At 40.8% G+C, this 20,919-nt stretch overlaps 1 protein-coding gene and 1 long non-coding RNA gene across 2 annotated transcripts in view; one reads left to right on the forward strand and one right to left on the reverse strand.

The window, feature by feature from the left end:
• Positions 1-20,919, forward strand: part of ptgfrnb (prostaglandin F2 receptor inhibitor b) — a 191,085-nt gene that overhangs the window by 18,916 nt on the left and 151,250 nt on the right. The window lies entirely within an intron of this gene.
• Positions 6,451-10,796, reverse strand: LOC115577271 (uncharacterized). The gene is made up of 3 exons (XR_003983074.1): positions 9,292-10,796; positions 8,661-8,789; positions 6,451-6,912 (listed from the first exon to the last, which is right to left on the reverse strand). It is a non-coding gene; the product is annotated as an uncharacterized LOC115577271 (long non-coding RNA).

The following is a 20,919-nucleotide window of genomic DNA, read 5'->3' on the forward strand; positions in this document are numbered from 1 at the left end:
TAAAATCATTATAATTTTTTCTTAACATGAAAATCACTTGAAACATTGAAAACTCCCTCAAAAATTTTAAACCTGACTTTTGCCCCTGCTGGGGACCAGTCATGTTGTGTGTATTGGCAAACAATCAACTCCACTGTTAGGTGCAGCACAATTGATGACAGGCATTTAATCTAACTACTGTTGGATTAAAAACCTCAATATTAGATTAAATAAACATTGGATCTAATGATCCAGACTGTAAGATGCCAGATTTTTCTTCAAATATAGACCAGATTCTGATTCTAAAATATAATTGTTGGGCAAACACATGATGAAACAGTTTATAAACATGATGGATAAATTACCTGTCGTCTGTAAGAGGCTTGCTTGACCTGGTCATATTGGTTAAACATTAAAGATGTTATCACCCTAGCACACTGTTGCCTTTAACAGCATACAATTCATTTACACAACACACTACCATCCACATTCAAGATTCTTTCAACAGACAAAAGTTGAGCAAGCAGATTTCACACATATACATGTCGCAAATAAAACAAAAAAAATGTAATACTGGTTTGTCAAATGATTTCCAGCAGGTATGACAAACAGCAGAACTGCCTTACAAAAGAGGAGACAAAATGTTATGACTTTCTACTTAATCTAATGATCAGATTCAACGTTTGCTTCCAAAATACATCTTGTGGGAAAACCTCGACCTACTGTACAAAAGGGCGTGACAAAGGTCTTATTTTCACAAAACTTTAATTTTGTATCCCTTTTGCATTTTTTTATACTTGCAATGATTCATCGATTAATTGTCAACGATCAAATTAATCTGCATCTATCTTGATAATCTAATTATCAGTTTGAGTAATGTTCTAAGGAAAAGTCCAGCTTCTTAAATGAGAAACCAGAAAGTAATATTTTCTGGTTTCTTCAGTCCTCTTTCTTTGGGTTGTGGACAAAACAAGACATTTTAAGTTATTTTCTGAACCAAACAACTAATCAATTAAATGAGAAGATAATCAACTGATCAATAATGAAAGTAATTGTTAGTTGCAGTAAAACATTCATCCCCAGTCACAAGTGCAAAGAACAATACATTTATTCACATGTATCTTCCAGTTTCATAGTGAATGGCAGTGATACAGTTTTTAACATAGAGGTTTATCTCTAACCAGCTTCTTTGTTTCAAGTACTTCTGGTGAAACCTTAATACAGACAACACTGTCCGACATTCCTGGAACTATAACCACCATTAAAAGCTACACTAAAAAGCTGTCGATATAACAAGATATGGAGATATGTGGAACTCTGTGTTCATTGGATCAGTTACAAAAAGGGAGGGAATTATTCAAACAGAAACTGCCACAGCAATGTTTGATAAGAGCTGCAGATGACCAGCACACCTCCAACAGGTGAACAACTTATTTTACTGAACCGTGCGGTGTAATGTAAAAACACTCAGCATACCAACTTGACTCAAGTCACGGCTTGGTGTGACTACACCCAAAACAATGGGAAAACACCATAATGTTAGCAGAGCAGTGAAATCGTGAAAAGCATAACAGGCCCTTTAATGCAGGTAACACAGTCCGACCGTCCTGGTACTTAACCAGATTCTATGAGAGCAACCAATATCTTTTCCACAGAAAGACATCCAAGCCAACTACATGATTATAAAGCAAAAACATACAATTTTAAGAACACTTAAGAACTAGTGCAAATGGCATCACGTGTCAATACACATTCAGTAAATTCTTCTTGCACTTTACCGCTGAATGGCAGTGATATGATTTTTAACATAGAACTTTACCGTCATCCAGCTTCTTTGTTTAAGTGCTTCCGGTGATGCCTTAATACAGGCAATACACTCCCACTTTCCAGGTACTTTACCAGAGTACATGAAGGCCATTAATGTCCTCGATAAATGACCAACTCCTCCTCTTTGCATTTTCTAAAACAGACACAAAAATGAAAAAGACAATCAGTGGTGTATAGCAATGTAAAAAATTATTCAGTGACCAATCAGTCTATTTAATTTGATCAAATGTGTAATTTCATCAAGCATTGTCCTGAAAGATGATAGTCTGACACCAAGTCAAAGCCTTTTTTTAATTTATTTTTTCTTAACAGTATGGTTACTTAATCACTTAAGTAACTTAAGTAATCACTTAACTTTTTGACAGCATCAGTTGTATTGATTGACCTGATTTATATTTAACATTGTAGGAATAACCTGGGGATCGTAAAGATTAAAATCTAGCGTCAAGCTGTCTACACTTAGTGACTGACAAAAGAAAAACAAATAGCACAAGCACAACTACTGAATATCTTTAGACAACACTTAAGTAACCAGGTTATCTCCTGCTGTGAGTACAGAGGTGTTATCTCTTACTGAGAATCTAAAAACCTGATGTTACCTGCAGTTAGTCAGATTTTAGAGAGTCTCAGTGAGAGACAACACCTCTCACTGAGACTCTCTACTCTGTGTCTAAATGGTGTCAGTCATCGAGACTATTTCGATCAGGCTAGAAAGCATAAGTCCTCATTACACAGATGAGTAATAGATTAAACTCAGTTGTAATAAAGAATAAAAGACCAATACAGCCATAAACATAAGGTAAAATATTAGATCGGTACCACATTATACGATGTGATTTACCTGTTTTAGGGTCTCCACTGTTTAACAGTTTCCTGTTTTCTCTTCGGTGTTGAGGGTCCTGTTAAAATAATGAATTATGAGTATATCAACAAAATAAATTGACAGCTAACAGGACACAATTTACTTATTAGCTGCTTTGTAACAGTTATTTGTATATTTATTTTCCTCCAGTATAAAGACATGTGGTGTATCATCACACTAAGTACATATTTATAAATTAAAGCCAACAATTTTTACAAGTACTGCAAATATTTTTCACATAAATTAGGTTAAACTAATGTGTACATATTCCACTGCATTTACAAATACCTGTTTCAGGGTCACCACTGTCAGACTCAGGTCGCTGTCTTTCCTTAGATCTTGAGGATCCTGTCAAAATGATGAATAATAAGTATATTAATACAATGACAGCCAAAAGACAGCTAAATGGCAACACACCTTTGCTGTTTGAATGAAAGGCATCTACAGCAAGACCTAAAAACAAAATCTAATCATTTTAACAGTACAGTGTATTTTTTATACAATTTCATTCATTTGGCAGTTGCTTTTATCCAAAATGACAAACACTTCTGGAGGTACGATAGTGCTACTAAAGGAGGTTAGACCAGGAAGCAAACCCCAGTCTCTCAGGGAGAAAGGAGAGATATTCATCATTACACTATCACTTAATTAGGAGGGAAGGACTCTACATCATTAATCCTTACATTTCTTAAAATTACTAAAAAAGAAAAATCAGTAAATGTTTTAACTTGTTGGGCCATGTACACACACACACTGTCTTTCTCAGATAACAAAAGTGATACTTGAAGAAAAGCATCATATGAGGTGAGAAAGCTGCCAATCAGAGCTGTTTTAACTGTGTCTGTTTAGCTGTTCTGTGTAAAACATGTAATGGACAGGCTGATACCTGTGGCAGCAGGCTCAAAACTGCCAGGCGTAACAGAGGTCCGCTGTCCTCTTTTGGATCTTCGGGGTCCTATCAGAAGAATACATAGTTAATACAATAAAAAAAACACGTAGGTTGTCATTACAGAATACTAGGCAAGCCAAATATGGGAAAAAATGTGAAAAATGGTGATGGCAATACAGCACATGATGTATTATTATGTTCTGCAAATACTCCAAGCACTCTATTGTCACCTTTTACAAATCAACCACTTTATGAAGACTAACCAAAACCTAATCACCTGACACAGTATGCAAATTGGGCTGTCAATCTAATGTGGGTGGAACTAGTTAACTGGGCTCTACTTAAATGTTTCACAGAGCTGCTGCATGGAGCATCAAATCTTGAAGGAATGAGATGATAGAAGCACTTTACTCATTTTACCAGTCTCTGGTTCTTTGATCAAATTTATGTGTTGTGGTCGGGGGTCGTGTGTTGTCACTGTTACAAGTGTCTGTAAGTAGCAGAACTGACTCCATACTTACCAACTACCAAATGTGTGGCACAGTTTTTGACCCCTGAGTGCAGAATGCTGTGGGATCAATTATCTCTTTCCCCACAGCATGTGTCTCGTACATGTTATTTTTCAGTGTTTGCATGAACTTCGGTTATTATAAATAAGAGCTGAATTTTGCCATCTTAATTTATTCAAACACTAAGAAAATAAACCAAATTTAAAATCACTCTTGAAAAAGCAAGATTTCAGCACTCAGCACCAGAACTGAACTGCTGCACCACACATTTGGTAGTTGCTAAGAATGGAGTCCAGTCCACTACAGTCAGGCACGTGTAATGACCAAACGTAACTAAAACCTGATCAAAGTACCTCAAACCTGTAGAATTAATAAGATTAATAACCAATTTATAATGGGAGAAACCTATTTGTCTACCAGTTTAGTTAGCTGAGGTAGAGTCCAGGTGACTGACTCCACCTACAGATTTCTGGTTGACAACCTAATTCCAGTACAGTATTGTGTTTATTCAATTCAAAAGCAGTTGGTGTACATTTGGTAGAATATTACAACACTTGAACATTATTCTTTTAATCCCATCATTTTTGTACAAGCAGGTAACTAACGAATAGCAGAGAGCAGTGCTTTCCACAAGCGCCGGCTGCCGGCCATATAGCCGACTACACAGTTAACTCCAGCCGGCTACTTTAATGACTATTATTTTCGATTTTAATAAAGTTAAATGTTTTTCTAACAGACTGACAATAATGTCAAACTGAACCGCACTCATTAAAATTGTGATTCGCTGTGCTTGTACTGATAATAATCACAAATTACTCCGATCATCGCCGACTTCATTGATCACAAGGGAGAGAAACTCATCCGCGGCCCCGACACGCGGTGTGTGTGTGCGCGCACTCAGCGGAGTCAGTGTGTCGGCCGTCGGAGGCGAGAAGCAGGGCTCACCATAATACGCTTATTTTGTCACCGGTAATCCACTCTTCTCTTCCAGCGTCCATTTAGCAATACCTGCGACACGTGCTGGCATCAAAAAACACTGTCGGTTGTACAAATGAAACCAAACGGACTCTAAGAGTGTATTTTCATTAGTTGCTAAGGGAGAAACGTTCACTGAGTGTTTAATTGTGTAGCCACCACTGCAGACTGTGAAGGTGTCATGCACCGACAATAAGATATTTACAAGCCCAGAACGCCTCACGATGCAATATTATGTGAGCTTGTATAGCCTATTATTTATTATTTTCAGTGCGCAAATCACAGTTTTTATTGGTGCATTAGCGTCTGGCATACTTAGTTACACTAATGAATAAAAGAAGATGCGATATTTTGTAATAATAATAATATAATATATAGAGTAGATATTGATGCTGATAATAATAATAATAATAATATTATTAATAATAATAATAGTAGAGCAAATGTCTGAGAAATTAATATAGGCTGCCTGTTCTGCAGGCACACTTAGGCTAATAATAATAATAATGTAGTAACATTATTATTATTATTATTACATTTAAGACCAGTATATAAGATCGTACCCCCCCCCCCCCTCCCGGCTGGCTACTTATGTATTATGGCTGGCTAGTCTGTGTCTTAGTGGAAAGCCCTGAGAGAGTGCATGTAGTGTGTAAAAATACCTGTTTCTGGGCCATCACTGGTCTGTGGGATAACTATAGGTGCAGAGTCATCACAAAACTCATCTGGGGTTGACTGTCTTCTTTTAGATCTTGAGGATCCTTTTACAAAAAAAGACAACAAGTTAGTTAATTGGCATATGGTCTCAATGGCCACTCAGCCTTCATGATAAGCAATGCCTATTGTGTTGGAAGTTAAATCAGTTTGACATGTAACCAACCTGGTGATGAAGAGCAGAATGATGAGTTTGCCTCTGTCTGTGAGAGATCACTATCCACAGCTTCCACCACTACTTCCTCTGAAAAGCAGGGACAACAAAACCAAATCTGACATGAAGAAAGACATGTACTCAGAAACATATATATATTTGTGTGTGTGGAAGTGCCTAGATCCAACTTTTACCTGGCTTTGGTTCTCTGCATTTTCTTGAAAGCTTGCACCTTGACATGTGACTCAATAATCCATTTCTTTTTAGCAAAGCCTCACAGTTAATGCAATACGTATAGTCATTTGCTTTCAATGCTTTTGCAGCTCGCCGCCTTGGAATCAGTGTTCCTCTACCAGTTTTTAGTACCTCATTGTTATGTGCGCGGTTTCCCTGGTTTCGTATTAATTCAAAATGGAATTTTCTTTCCTTTGAGTTCAAAGGAAAACAGGCTGCTTGTTTCACAGCGGTTTCATGGCAGTGTTTTTGTAGCAAGTGTCTCGCCATTTTATAGCAGTGTACAGGACAGTACAGGACAATATTGGGGTTTGTTGTAAATTCTGGAACCATCTTTCTTTTTTAGCAGCTTCAATACTGCCACATTTCCCATCTTTGTGTAATCACAGTTTTCACTTTCTGCTCCCCTATTGTCTTCATCTGAAGAAATACTGAAGACTGTCTTCCTTTTAGAAGTCCTCTGTGTCTTCTGTTTCTTCAGCTTTTCCATCTTTGTGTCATCAGTGTTTTCTCCTTCTGCTCTCCTGTTGTCTTTACCTGAAGAAGTACCAGGCCATGTCTTTCTTGGAGAAGTCTTCTGCGACGTCTTCTGTTTTTTCAGTTTTACCACTGGAACATTTCTTGTGAGATCGTAAGAGCCCTCTGAACTGCTTCCACATGGAGAGTTTTTTGGCGGAATATATTCATCATCACTGATTTCAATGGTGCTCATAGAGGATTCTGATCCATCAGACACGTGGGGGTTGGATTCCCGGTACACTTTGGTCATCTGGAAATGAAATGTACAAGACGCTTATAACTACATTATTTGCAAGAAACATCAATGGTAACACTTAATTTAAATTTGGGCTCTTAAGAATAACATGACACTGTCATCAATGTCATTAACATTAATAAATATTAATGATTGTTATTATGTGTCATTCGCTCAATTATGTCACTTTCCCTTTAAAGTTGACATTACCTGGAATGACTTTATTATGACAACGTGACATTAACCATTAGCTATTGTCATAAATTGTCCCTTACATCACTTTCAATTAAAGGTTGATGTTGTTTAGCATGTATAGTCATGACAAATTTACATTAGACAAGGCAAATAACATAAGGACATAAGCATGACACAGCAGGCATGATAAAAAATGACTTGTCACTGATTCTCAGGTTTCTAATGTAACTCACCATTCTGTTTTTTAAGCACTTGACAGTGTAATAACATTACATATAAATGACCATAAATAAGTCCAAAACCGTTGAGAGTTTGTTTTCATGTTTGTATATTTTTCATTTCTTAAAAGGCTATATTCTTGTGTGAACCTCAATATTATTATTATTATTTATTTTTATTAGTAAAGACTCTTATTTTTAAGACGGCATACTGGAAACCCACGATAACTGGGTTCTTGTGTGGAAAGGAGAGTTACAAGCTGAAATTTCTGACATTCTGTTCTGCTTGTTTCACATAAGGACAAAACATCAGTTAATGCAGATTTAATGTTTTGTGTCACTGTGATCAGATATCAGTGGAGCTCAAATTAAAAAAGGGCTGGTTTATCATCAATCGCTGAGATTTAAGCACCGCAGTAAAATGAGTCCAGCTGACTTCTCTGCATTCAGTGCCGGCACATGGAAACAGAAATGAGCCATTTGTTACCATACAGCTTATTTGCTCTCAGATAACTTGAAGACAAGACTTTAACTTTTATAGTGGTCATGCTGTTGTCCTGAAACCATGTGAAAGAATTCAGGTGTGTTCACACTCAGCTGCAGCTACATGCATGTTAAATACGGTTAGCTTAGCTAAGCTACTCACCGCTATCTTTACTAACTGTAGGCATCCAAGTCTGAGGATAAGGAGATGAATTACTGAAGACAGAGTAACAAGTCCTGAGTGCTGGCATTACATGTGTGTTCATTCAATCTGTCAAAAACCTACAAAACAGTTCAATATTGTTTGTTTTTCAAGTGTCGGTTTGCAGCACAGGACAACAGCATGACAACTATAAACTATAAAGTCTTGTTTTTTACTGTTTATCTGAGAGCAAATAAGCTGTATTGGTAACAAATGACTCATTTCTATTTCTGTGCTCCTTTGTTGAGTGCAGAGAAGTCAGCTGGACTCATTCTGAACCAGACTGTGGTGCTGAAAGTTTATTAAATGCAAATGAAACAGTCTTTTTAAAAATCTTTAGACAAACTCTGCAGCTCCGTTTGCTGCCATGTTGTTGTGTTGGTTTTCTCTGTGGAAAGTCAGTGCGGGAGGGCGGAGCCTACTATGAACTATGGGAGCCCATAAGGAGCGGTGGCAGAGCTAGTTAAAAGAGAGAATTTTTATTTTATTTTTATAAATCGTCCTAAACCAGAAACTTGAATTAATTAATTTTACCGATTAATCACCCAGCCCTAGATCCAAACATTTGTTTGTTGAAAAGAAGAAAAATAAAGAAAATCACCAGGATGATCCTTTGTTTATTTTCTGTTGTAAAATCTAAACTAGATTTCATCATGCAAACTTACCAATAAGCTGTCTGTTCCTCCAAGGGGTGGACCATCTGGGTCTTCAGCAGGACCAGAGTGTGAACCTTCAGGAGTTAACATCTCCATGTTGCTCTCAAAGTCTTGAATGTGTACCTCATACGACCACATCTAAAAAGAAAAAGAAAAAAGAAAAAACAGAGCTATCCCTGTCAGAACAGCCTGTGCACATGAGCACATGACTTGTGGAGTAAACGTACATGCTAACAACACAGCGTTTGTTGGAACAGTGACAGCTTAACTCCCTTTGACACAAACCTGCACATTATTAAAGAGCTAAGGAGCTACAGGCAATAAAATATGAGGGATAAATACAGTACAAGCTTATATTTCCAAATGCAGTAGACTTTCTTATTGGTACCAATAGCACAGTAAAATGGGAGGGACTGCACACTACACATGGCTGTAGGTTTGGTGACAGTCTGCAGCTTGCACACAACAACTAATGAATTATTTAGTCCCGAACACCCACATCTCAAACATTCACTGAAGTGATTTCTAATTACCTGGGAGAATACTTGCAACATAACTGGCAAGGCAACAATAACAAGGTGAAGTAAACTATTAGGGGGCTGTCATATGGAACAACCTAAAAGTGCATTTTGACACTTACCAAACTGGAATCTGGAAATTGCTCAAACAGAAGTTCTGGTAGCAATGAGCTCTCCCACTCATGGTTTGGTCCACCTGAGGGCTAAACACCACAGGCAGACACATTCATTACTATTTCTCCATAATATGGAGGTTCACAGAGAGCTGAAGGGCCACAGCAGTTCACTCCTACTAGCATATTTTCTTTATTAAAAACTAAAACATAGTGTGTAGACCCATTTGAAAGACAGACCAGAGTCTTTGTTAAAAAATCTGATTTTTGAATGTATGGATGTTGACTCACATTTGAAAATCCCCATCATCATTACCTGTGTTTGTTGTTTTTCTCGCTCCATGTGCACTTAAGGTGATGCACCCTCAGGCACTCTAAGTGTGCCTTCAGCCTGGTGAATCCTGCTTTCTGTCTGCAAGAGGTTAAACACAGCACAGTTATTACTAGTAACATCTGTATACCTAGAAATGCATCACTTTGAACATAATAGAAATATCTATGTTTTGAAGGGTGACTAGCTGCTCTACAGTTAACCTGGTTATATGTTAGTCAACAGAACATCCATTGTTTCTGCTACATACATTTTGCAGCAGCCAGGTTCTCCTGCAGATCTCTGATGTGTCTGCATGTGAGCAGATGCAGAACAAAAGACAGACAGTACTGCCTGGAGTGGTAGGATAAAAGAGAAATGATCCCAGGATTTACAATATCTGCAACCAAAGTCCAACTGAAACTTAAACTATCACAAAGCAGCCTGTAGAAGTCTGAATAAGTCAGTTTCCACCACTGAATATTTTACTGTTTGTTGCATGCAGACACTTGCAGCTCTGAGAGGAAAATCTCCTCCGCTTCTGTGTTGCTGCGCTGCTGCTCGACACAAACACCCGCCACTTGGTAACAAGCAGGTTTATCATCAATAATTTTAATAATCATCATTATAAAAACGAGAAATCTGTTAGTGATCTGCAGCATGCACACACGCATTTACAGTAACAGGGTGACTCAGGTGTGGTAAACGCACTGAGAAGAATAGCAAGAGTAATTCATTATTTTCTTTGTTAAGATTTTAAAAATGAACTCATGTTCTAACTACAACTCAGCTTCTGCTTGTTTAGGTGTGAAAAAAGCATTTAAGCCTGTAGTTCATCATTCAAGCACGTTATTCAAAACTGGAAGCTAACGCTAACTCTAGCTACTGACGGCTGTAGCACGTTAAAAATGCTCATTATACTTTGCTCTTTCCACTCACACCCTCAATATTAAAGTAACATTAATGAAGTATCTGAGGTCAACCAAGTAAAAGTAATTCAAGTGGCAAAAAGACAAATCCATGACTGTTAAAAGCTAGGTCATGTTAGCATTAGCAAACAATCTGAATAAAAAAATGAGGGTGCCATTGGCAGCAAACACGTCAGCAACAAGGATTAGTCTAATTATTAATAAGTCAAACAGTTTTATGTACTTACTTTTCATTTATTTCTCCTTCTTCCATCCGTCGCCTCCGTCTGTCTGTGCTGCTGCTTCTGCTGCGGTCAAGTGCTGCTGCTGTGAGAAGCTCCGCCCACTCGTAATTGGGTCAACGGACGGTCAGCGTTTGAAGCTGCATGAGTGGAATGCGGTGGGGGTTGGGCAGGTGGAGGTGGCAGCAGCCAGGTGGCTCAAGCAAAGATATTCTCTCTAACCTGCTCTGGCAGAGCAGAGGTGGTGGGGGGTCCGCAAATGTCAGGAAATTGTTTCCTCCTTCACCTTTGATTAGTGCAGAGATTTTAACATTGCATTGCTGAACTCATGTTTCACCAAAATATAGTGCATCCAACAGAAAAAATATTTAAAAAACTTCATAAATATATATTACATTTATTTTATTGGTATTAGATTAAATATGTATTTATTACTACTAGTAATATAATATATTCTCAGACATGAGAACAGAACATGTTTACTTAACCAATATTTCCAAGACAGCTGTAGTGGTAGTTGCATTATGATATATTATAACAATATAATAATAATTATAATAATAATATACCTCATTTATAAAGCACCTTTCACAACAAGTTACAAAGTTCTTCACAATACAAAGAGAAAGCTGAAATAAGGGAGTAATATGCTGCCTGCATTTTGGACAAGCTGCAAGTGTTTGTAGACTCAGATGTGCAGAGAGAGTTACAGCAGTCAGTGCTGCGCTGTGAGAAGCTCCGCCCACTCTAATTGGGTTCAAATTGACAGTCATTTTGCAGCTGCTTGAGTGGAATGCTGTGGGGGATGGGCAGGAGGCATCAGCCAGGAGGCTCAGGCAAAGATATTCTTTCCAAACCTTCTCTGGCTGACATGCTAGGGTCCACAAATGTCAGGAAATGTGTTTCCTCCTTCATCTTTGATTCAGCACAGAGACTTCATTGCATTGCTGAACTCATGTTTCACCAAAATATTAGTGCATCCAACAGAAACATATTTTAAAACTTTGTATCAATATATATTACATTTCTTTTTTATTTTACCCTACTAGTAGGCTACATGTAAAAAGAACATGTATACTTGAACCAGTAATTCAAAAGACAGCTGTAGTGGTAGTTGCATTGATAATAATAATAATAATAATAATAATAATTATGATAATAAGCTTTATTTATAGAGCACCTTTCACAACAAAGTTACAGTGCTTCACAAGACAAAGAGAAGATAAAATAATGGGGAAATGTTCCCTCTTTTTTGGTTTCAGTTAGGAGTCTGACTGCTGCACTTTGGACAAGCTGCAATGTTTGTAGACTCTGTGGGCTCAGACGGGCAGAGAGAGTTACAATAGTCCAAACAAGAGGAAATAAATGCTTGTGTGACAGTCTCTAGATTTCTACTGGGTACAACTGAAATTGTATTTTGCGGATTTGGGCTATATATTGGGAAAGATGTTTTGATGTATAAGGATTAGCTATGCCATCAGCTATCAATATTTAGCTGCAGGAAACTGTTTGGGTCAATGATGCATTCATTGAGGATATTTGATAAAAAATCACAAAAAAAAATCAATTCTTAGTATCACTAGTACTGCAGTACAGGTATTAGCATTAGAAACAACATTAGCATTATAAATAGCTATTTTCTATGAAATAATTACATACAGCCACTGATTCCACTTTGCTTATCCTCAAAGATTTGTACAGGCTGACACTACATACAATCTGTGTGGTTGCCGCCAACTCTGCCTCGCAAATACAATGCAAACTGTGTACGGTGTCTTTGACTCCCGGGAAATTAGTGTGTCATTCTTTGTTAGACCAAAACACAACCCAGATGTACTTCTTCTCTCATTTTGCACTACGCTTGCTGTAGTCTCAGTTTATATGAATATCAGCACACTGATAACTGTAGCCTCAGTCTGTATGAATATCAGCACATTGCTAACTGTAGCCTCAGCTTGTATGAATATCAGCACACTGATAACTGTAGCCTCTGTCTGTATGAATATCAGCACATTGCTAACTGTAGCCTGAGCTCGTATGAATATCAGCACATTGCTATCTGTAGCCTCAGTCTGTATGAATATCAGCACATTGCTAACTGTAGCCTCAGCTTGTATGAATATCAGCACACTGATAACTGTAGCCTCTGTCTGTATGAATATCAGCACATTGCTAACTGTAGCCTCAGTCTGTATGAATATCAGCACATTGCTAACTGTAGCCTCAGTCTGTATGAATATCAACACTCTTGCTAACTGTAGCTCAGTCTGTATGAATATCAGCACGTTGCCTAAGTAGTTTATATCAGCACATTGCTATCTGTACCCTCAGTCTGTATGAATATCAACACTTTGCTAACTGTAGCCTCAGTCTGTATGAATATCAGCACATTGCTATCTGTAGCCTCAGTCTGTATGAATATCAGCACATTGCTAACTGTACCCTCAGTCTGTATGAATATCAACACTCTGCTAACTGTAGCCTCAGTCTGTATGAATATCAGCACATTGCTATCTGTAGCCTCAGTCTGTATGAATATCAGCACATTGCTAACTGTAGCCTCAGTCTGTATGAATATCAACACTCTGCTAACTGTAGCCTCAGTCTGTATGAATATCAGCACGTTGCTAAGTAGTTTATATCAGCACATTGCTATCTGTACCCTCAGTCTGTATGAATATCAACACTCTGCTAACTGTAGCCTGAGCTTGTATGAATATCAGCACATTGCTATCTGTAGCCTCAGTCTGTATGAATATCAGCACATTGCTAACTGTAGCCTCAGTCTGTATGAATATCAACACTCTGCTAACTGTAGCCTCAGTCTGTATGAATATCAACACTCTGCTCAGTCTGTATGAATATCAACACTCTGCTCAGTCTGTATGAATATCAACACTCTGCTAACTGTAGCCTCAGTCTGTATGAATATCAGCACATTGCTAACTGTAGCCTCAGTCTGTATGAATATCAACACTCTGCTAACTGTAGCCTCAGTCTGTATGAATATCAGCACATTGCTAACTGTAGCCTCAGTCTGTATGAATATCAACACTCTGCTAACTGTAGCCTCAGTCTGTATGAATATCAACACTCTGCTCAGTCTGTATGAATATCAACACTCTGCTCAGTCTGTATGAATATCAACACTCTGCTCAGTCTGTATGAATATCAACACTCTGCTCAGTCTGTATGAATATCAACACTCTGCTCAGTCTGTATGAATATCAACACTCTGCTAACTGTAGCCTCAGTCTGTATGAATATCAACACTCTGCTAACTGTAGCCTCAGTCTGTATGAATATCAACACTCTGCTAACTGTAGCCTCAGTTTGTAGAGGCACAGGACTGTTTCTGAGCTTGCTGACTCGGGACAGTGTTGCTACAAACATATGATGATCTTTTAGAGTTTGATACATTACTGTACATTAAACTAACCAGCAGTATATTAAAGTAGTTTAAATTAGCACCACCTTAAACAACTACAGCAGTAAAATGCACATTAATGCAGCAGTAATTGATAATCAATTAGTAATTAATCCAAAACCATCATATATAATAGTAAAACACTAATAGGGGGTTTTCTGCATAGTGTGTACTTTTACTCTTGAAACGTTAAGTACATTTAGCTGATTATCCATACTTTTACTTAAGTCAAGTTTTCAGAGACGTAGTAGTGGAGTATTTTCACCGTGTGGCATTAGGTAGTACATTTACTTAAGTAAAGGACCTGAATACTTCTTCCACCTCTATTACTTAACAGTCTGACTGCAGTGCTGGCAATGGATTCCACATTTCATCCTTCTATTTTGGTTTTCATTGCGGTGTTGTGTTGATTTGTATTAGGTTTAATCCTCTTCTATGTACTTTTGATAATCTAGTAAGGAGAGAACAATGCAAGTACGTTCATGTCCGATAGGACGTAGAGGCCAACAGGCAGTGAGAGGTAATACAGTATAAAGAGTGCATAGAAGTGTATAATAGTTTTTTTTATGACTGTATATACTTGCTATAAGCTTCAGTTGTGACTTTTCACCCTCCAGCCAGTTTTTAACCTCAGTTAAACTTGGGTTTATAGTGAATGTCTCATTCTATAATGGTGAGGTGCAGCAGGTGGACCCTAAAGCAGATGGCAGGCAACAAGAACTGAAGAATGAATCTTTATTCGTTCAACTCAGGAACAGGACTCAGGAGTGCAGGCAGGCAGAATAACGCAGAACAGATGATCCAACAAGACTGAAAAAACAGGACTTAAACTGAACTAACAATGGGATGAGGTGCAGGTTGAGAGATGGGTGGGAAACTGTGGCGAGGGGAATATGGTGATGAAGCAATGGAACAGGAAAGGAACTGACTGGCTTGGGAAAACACAGGGCTGGGTTGACAAAGCGGATGCAAGACAGGTCTGGAGGGAAACACAGAGGAGGGACACAGAAAAAAACAGACAACACAATTCTCAACACTGAGACTAATAATGTATAGGCTGCGTGAGCTTAGGCCGAAGTGAAAACAAAGATTGACTACTTCCAAAGATACAACGCAAATTAAACTTATCCCACTAAGTCCAAACTAAACAAACGGGACAATGTCTCAGGATATCTAGTGGACTGATGGAGAAGGGCAACCGAGGGACGCAGAGCCAGACCATGACACATTCTCCCTGAGTGGACCCATTTCCTCTTTCATAGCATTAACCTATATCTGTGATTGAAGTCTCTCCCTTAAAGGTTTGTTGGGCTTTGGATCTGATCATTGCATTCAAAATTTAAAAAATTGTCATCCAAGTACTGAGAAGCATTTGTGTCTCTTGTTGGGTTCGGTGTACCATTGCTGGACTCTATCTGGCCATTACCTCTTCCCTCAGACATGTCAACTTGAACCACTTTGATCTCCTTTGGACTCTGAATTACAGTTTACTATGTATTAGAGCTGGGTGATACAGCAGCACATTTTATCAGCAGTTCTTTTTTCATATCAGTCAATGTTGGTATATCATGTTTTATACGTATCTTGTATGTTATAACAGACTTCAAACATTACCATTGATAGGAGAGCAACAATTAAACACAAATTTACACATTCTACATACTTGGACACCAGCAAAGGTAATGTATCAATTATAACAGAAATTTGGACACCAGCAAAGGTAATGTATCAACTATAACAGAAAAAACCTTTATAACTACATAAAATCAAGAACTAAAAAACAAATCTAGTCCATAAGTAAGTTTATGGTGGTTGTGGCTGAAATCTCTGTAGTACTGATGCGTTCCTCACATTTCTTCTCTTTCCTCCTCAGTATTTCATTCTTGTTAATTGCTACTTTAGGCCAATTTTACCAATACAGTACTTTCAGTTATTTACAAATAATATTTTAATAATATTTTTTGTGTACCAGGCCAACAAATATGTCATCATCAGTTTCTTCCAAAGAATAAAACCACTTTGAAAGAACTTTTAATGATTAAATAGGCTCCCGTTTTGATTTTAGGAATGTTTAATTTGATAATATATAATTCTGGTCGTATTAAAATGAACAGACTGTAATAATATTCATAAGATATTAAGTTTACATGATGTACACAGTTACACACTTTGTCAGACCCCACGGTGGAGTCAGGAATATGACCCCACGGTGGAATCTCACACACCGCAGTACCCCCTATGACCACTAGGGCACACACAAAGTTGTGAAAATCAACTGCATGGGGTCCAATTTTTTTTTTTCAAGAAAACCGCACCAGGCATATCAGCAGGCTGTTTTCTATTGATTGCAATGCTCGTGCCCGTGGGGACCAGCGCTCGGTCCCCACGGGAAAAACTGGACCCCACGGTGTGAGTCATTTGTCAGGTCATGGACCCCACCAGAATAGAAATACAAACACACACACACTCTCACACACACACACACACACACACACTCTCACACACACACACACACACACACACACACACACACACACACTCTCACACTCTCACACACACACACACACACACACTCTCACACACACACACACACACACACACACACACACACACACACACACACACACTCTCACACACACACACACACACACACACACACACACACTCTCACACACACACACACACACACACACTCTCACACACACACACACACACACACACACACACACACACACACACACATGTTTGACTCTAATGACCGGCTTCGTCTTCTCATTGTTCCGTGGGCTCTTTAATGACAGCGGAGGAGCTTTCACCGCTCTCTCTTATAAAAGACGTCGTGCTGATTGAAGGGCGGCTGCTTCCTGTTATGGCTGCAGGTTAACTGACGTGTTTATTCTCTCCTGTTGTCAACAGCGCCGAGGATCCGATGCCAAGGAGGACGGCAGCGACAAACCCAGACGCAACGTCAGCTGGCAGGACAAAAGTAAATAAAGCCGATGGAGGGAGGAGACAGATCAGTGTGTATCAAAGTGTTCAGACACATTCAAGAATCAAGACGTTCACTGTCGCTCACTGAGTCAGAAATCAAACTGTACCAGCTCTGAAAGGAGCTCCAGAGGTGAACACACCTGACTCACCTAACCCTGACAACAGTGTCAGCTGTGTGCCTGCAGCGTGTGTTGCTCATCAGCATTTGACTTCAGCGTCATATCAGATATGAGCTGAGTACGTTTGGATGGTTTGGACAGACACAAAGTACATAAAGCTTCAAATGACTCAAAACACAGAAACAAACGTTGCTGCAGTTTCTCTGATGATGTCACTTCCTGCTCCAAAACAATCAGTTAATCAACTGAGATCATGTCAATGTGTGTGTGTGTGTGTGTGTGTGTGTGTGTGTGTCTGCAGACCCTGTGGTTGTTCCTGTGGAGTCAGAGGAGGAGAAAGGTGAACATTCAGACCCTGAGAAAGAGGAAGACGTCGGGATCACCTTCGTAGCTCGTAAAGCAGAGACGCCCAAACAAAGACCCCAGTCAGGTGAGCTCACCTGGACCTGACCTCAACTAGACCTGACCTCACCTGGACCTGACCTCACCTGTACCTGACCTCACCTGTACCTGACCTCACCTCACCTGGACCTGACCTGACTCCACCTGGACCTGACCTCACCTGGACCTGACCTGACCTCACCTGGACCTGACCTGACCTCACCTGGACCTGACCTCACCTCACCTGGACCTGACCTGACTCCACCTGGACCTGACCTCACCTGGACCTGACCTCAACTAGACCTGACCTCACCTGGACCTGACCTCACCTCACCTGGACCTGACCTGACTCCACCTGGACCTGACCTCACCTGGACCTGACCTGACCTCACCTGGACCTGACCTGACCTCACCTGGACCTGACCTCACCTGTACTGTACCTGACCTAACCTAACCTCACCTGGACCTGACCTGACCTCACCTGGACCTGACCTCACCTGTACTGTACCTGACCTAACCTGACCTCACCTGGACCTGACCTCACCTGTACTGTACCTGACCTAACCTAACCTCACCTGGACCTGTACCTGACCTCACCTGGACCTGACCTCACCTGGACCTGACCTCACCTGTACTGTACCTGACCTAACCTAACCTCACCTGGACCTGTACCTGACCTCACCTGTACCTGACCTCACCTGTACCTGACCTCACCTGTACCTGACCTGACTCCACCTGTACCTGACCTGACCTGACCTCACCTGTACCTGACCTCACCTGGACCTGACCTGACTCCACCTGGACCTGTACCTGACCTCACCTGGACCTGACCTGACTTCACCTGGACCTGACCTGACTTCACCTGGACCTGACCTGACTTCGCCTGGACCTGACCTCACCTGGACCTGACCTCACCTGTACCTGACCTCAGCTGGACCTGACCTCACCTGTACCTGACCTCACCTGTACCTGACCTCACCTGGACCTGACCTCACCTGGACCTGACCTCACCTGGACCTGACCTCACCTGTACCTGACCTCACCTGGACCTGACCTCACCTGTACCTGACCTCACCTGTACCTGACCTCACCTGGACCTGACCTGACTCCACCTGGACCTGGACCTGACCTCACCTGGACCTGACCTCCCCTTGTACATGACCTGACCTCACCTGGACCTGACCTCACCCGTACCTGACCTCACCTGGACAGTTTAGATCAGTTCAGTTAGAGCAGCTGTGATCAGTGTTTTCATGTAGTTCTGCTCCATCAGTGCTGCTGTGTGTTCGTGGTCTCACTGTGTCTCCTCCGTCAGTCCCGGCAGCTCTGGACGGGCGTCAGAGTCCATCAGCTGGACCCGCCTCCCCCCCCACTGAAGACAGCCACCTGCCGTGGAAGGGCAGCGTGGGCTCTCCTCCTCCCTGTGTGTCTGTGGAGGCCACAAAGATCATCCCTGTGGACCTCCAGCAGGCCTGGAACCAGAGCATCTCCTCCTTGGAGAGCATCTCCTCACCTCCAGTCCCTGCCGAGCCTGTCCACCCCCGGGTCAGCGCCCTCTCCAGACTGGGAGGACCCCGCCCGGCCTCCTACACCCCGCCAGGCAGTGCGGTGGGCAGCACCTCCTCCATCGGAGCTCAGGTGTCGCAGGGCACATTCAGCTTCTCAGAGCCGAAGAAGGAGGAGGAAGAGGAGGAGGATGAGGAAGAGCAGGAGATGCAGCCACTCATGACGTCGCTGAGGCCCCCCGGCTCCCTGCCGCCACCCCCACCGCCACCTGGCTCCGCCCCCGGGTCAGGGAGGAGGAGTAACCCCTGCGTCTACCTGAGGAGCCTGGTGACGGCGCCTCCTCCTGGGAGCAGCGAGCTGCACAGCCGAGGCCCAACCCAGCTGTAACCACAGATCCAGGATCAGTCACACATCCGTCCCTGCTGAGCAGAGCAGGAGCTTCAGGAAGCCGTCTGCAGCACACACACACACACATGCACACACACACTATCATACACACACACTATCATACACACACACACACACATACACACACACACTATCATACACACACACACACACATACGCACACACTATCATACACACACACTATCATACACACTAGCACACACACATACACACACACACACATACACACACACATACACACACACACATACACACACACTATCATACACACTAGCACACACACATACACACACACTATCATACACACTAGCACACACACATACACAGTAATCAGGTGGCGTGCTGCCTGTCACACCATCCAATAGGAAAGCAGCAGCCTTTCCTCTTACCGGGCCGGTCTGAGCTCAGTTCTTCACAGTCACTGCTGCTCTGACATCACAGCACCAGCCACGACACATCAGCAGCTCCTGGTCCAAGACAGCGGAGGTCCTTTTAAACATTTTATGACTTTTATATCAAATAGGTCACAGATTCAGCTGCCCCCCCCCCTGCACGCACACACACACACACACACACACACACACACACACACACACACACACACACACACACACACACTCTCTGATGTCACTCTGCTTCGTGTCACATGATAGTGTGTTCGTCCCGTCTGCTGATCGTCTTTGTTCTTTTTATAGTTGGTTCTAATTAAATCACCATTAATGTTGAAGGCAGATGTGACTGTTTAACAGACTCGCTCACTGCTGATCAGAGTCTGATCGTCTGATCGCTTTTACTTTAAAAATCTTCCTTGTGATTTTGCTTTGTGCTCTCACAGATCCTAAAATATCTTCTGCGCTCTCTGCTGATATTAACAGAATCAGCGTTACGCTGCTGCTCCTCTTTATGTCTTTATAGTCTGTAGTATTAACAGAGTAGAATTGATCAGATATAATCAATGAAAAATCAATGAAAAACCACATCATGCTGCAGGAGGTGGATACTGACTGATGTTTTGTCAGCTGATCAGATGATGGACGGAATGATCCTTTACTGCAGTCTGATAGTGAGTGAAGCTGCAGAGCTTCAGCTGATAGAAGCTTTTTAAAGCCTTATTTCTCTGTTTGTATTCACACACATCTGACTGTATATTTATTCTGTCCAGCTGCTCATGTCAAATCTCAAATGTATTTTGTAAAGCTGCAAATATATCAAATCTACAGAGTAGTTTATTTTGAAAGACCAAAGTGTGTAAAAACAAAAAGAGCATAATGAACATTTATACAGTGTGTGTCAATAACTGCCTTACTCTGTTGTGTAGCTGTGTGTTGATTCAGTGTGTGTGTGT

The sequence above is a fragment of the Sparus aurata genome, chromosome 24 (assembly GCF_900880675.1).
Source record: "Sparus aurata chromosome 24, fSpaAur1.1, whole genome shotgun sequence".
In the NCBI taxonomy this organism is placed as follows: domain Eukaryota; kingdom Metazoa; phylum Chordata; class Actinopteri; order Spariformes; family Sparidae; genus Sparus; species Sparus aurata.